This window comes from Eptatretus burgeri, chromosome 4 (genome assembly GCF_056783735.1).
Source record: "Eptatretus burgeri isolate ZD-2024b chromosome 4, Ebu_testis_v1, whole genome shotgun sequence".
Lineage (NCBI taxonomy): Eukaryota > Metazoa > Chordata > Myxini > Myxiniformes > Myxinidae > Eptatretus > Eptatretus burgeri.
Genome location: NC_140964.1, coordinates 42,724,921 through 42,727,398, shown reverse-complemented (window position 1 = coordinate 42,727,398; position 2,478 = coordinate 42,724,921).

Below are 2,478 nucleotides of genomic sequence, written 5' to 3'. Positions count from 1 at the left end.
CGAGCAGAGCGAGGGGAAGATGATGCTGGCGTTGATGGTGGTGTAAAAAATAAAAGAAAACCCTGACTATCAAAGTAACTCACAGCGCAAGTACATTTATTCACCCATTAGACTAGGGAAAGGGAGCTATCTATCCACATTCACTTATCGAAATAACTGAGCTATAGGAACCTGAATGTCCGTGTGCTCATGGCTTCCAGATTCGCAACAATATACCATCGTTAAAGAGCAGGTTGCGGGTCACCAAACATGTTCTGAAATTTTATCAATATGATTATATGTGCATTAAATAGTTTGATGCAAACTATTGTGGTTGCCTAACGATTGGGGAGATTAATTAAATTTAACTCCGAAGTTGTTATTTCTCTAGGCCGTTGAAAAAAACAGCCGTGTGCCCATATATGGATAGTGACGTCACGTTCTCCAAAACAAAGCGGCGCTCACTCGCTCATTGAAGAAGTGTCCAGTTCAGCGGGCCGTTCTTTCGCTTTTTTTGAGCTTGCAGCTGTCTAAGTGTCTATATTATCCTTTTTATTTTTAATTATTGTAGAACAAAGTTATTTGGATATTTGTACATCATGCCTTGTGTACGTGTGTCGTCATGTTTTGCGAAAATGGCTGGAAAACGGGTAATCGCTCCCACCGATTCCCGAAGGAATCAAACATTCGCCGGCAGTGGATAAGATTTGTACAAATAAAACGGGCGAATTTTCCCCCAAATAAAACGGGTAAAGAGGACCCTTTGGATAGACTTGTCATTTGTGGTGACCATTTCACAGCCGAGGATTACGAAGGCAACGCAATGAGTGAGCTCGGTTTCAAAACAAGCGTGACGCTGTGCCCACCATTCAGCCTTCTCCTCCTCAGCTGGCTCCTGCTTCATCTTCTCACACTGTGTCACCTCTCAAGGAATGGGGCATTGTGTTTATCTATAAATGCGCATAAGAAATCGAGAAATTATTAGAATACACTATCCGGAAGTCCGTACGTTGTAACCCGTCATGGGGAACGTGGCTGAGAATCTCTTCCCCATCGGCCACGCTTACGCAGCAACGTGTCCTGTCATTGGTTGGTAAATAAATGGCCATAACTTGGGAAGCACTTGTCCGATTAATATCAAACCTTGAAAAGGCACATCCTCAGGTCCCCAGCAATATACCTGGTAAGTTTCAATTAGATCAGACTAGTGGTTGTTGAGAAACAGCGGTCACAGACACACACACACACACACACACACACACACACACACACACACACACACACACACACACATTGCTGGAATTATAGATAGATATGCCACAACAGTCTCTTGAAAGTTGGGGTTTGTTCTAACTGTTCACTTTCGCTGGGGTCAAGCTCACCTGTCAGAAAGACTTCAATGCCAAGACTAAGGTGTATAATATATTTGGGTCCATTATTGATTCATTCTATTTCTGACTCTTGAGTGATTAGAGGGTTGGTGGTGGTCGTATGGCAGCTTAGCTGCCGGGGTAGCTATCATTTCTTGAAGCGCGACTGTGTCGCTGAAACAGTGCCCCTCTTCCAGTACACACACTGGAACTGGTACTCATTTCGACGACCTCGGAAGGATGACAGGCTGAGTCAACCCCCTGGTGTATTAATTCAGCGGCCGACAGGGCTTGAACTCAGGACCCAAGGATCCCAAGCCACCACCCTAACCACTGAGCCAACACCAGGCTACTAGAGGGTTAAAAAAAATATATTATATCAAGTTACAGACGAATCAAACTTTACATTATTTTATGCATCGAACAAGAAAATGAAAATCTACAAACCAATCTGTCTGGTGGAGAATGTCGGTGTGAACTGCCGGACAGTAAATCCTACCACTTGTACACGAAATAGGCCGTTTTCTGGCACTTTCAAGTGGCTCAAATATATATGGCTCAGGGCCAAAAATTCCATAGTATAAATTCCCATCATCCTCCGACTCGTCCTCGGCAATATCCGAATAAAAACACTCAATTTCATCGCCGCTGAAATCACTCTCCGATTCGCATCTCGCCATTGTTCACACGCTGTTTCCGAATGTTCACGAAGTTTTCGGAGAACGTGACGTCATCGCATCTTTGGTAAATTCCGGTCTGTTTTTCGATCACTGACAAAAGTTTTGACTGAAAAGATAATTTTAGCATATTTTGAGTTTAAAATGTAAGAAAATAAATACCCAACGATTATTAATGTGCTTACAACCTTCGAATCACGCGAAGTCATCAGCGACCCAAAACCTGCTCTTTTACTGAACACGCTTCTGCTGTGACCCACTGCTATTATAGCTCGTACACTCGTATCATCCATGCACCCTATTACGTGTCACATACATTGCCTTATCTGTAGCTTTATTGATTATTGATTGATTATTAGGATATTTAATGACCACTTTTGTGCACATTTAGGCTAAAATATGTCAATGAAGATGAAACCAGAGCACACTTCTGAAAGATAATTTGACTGTCT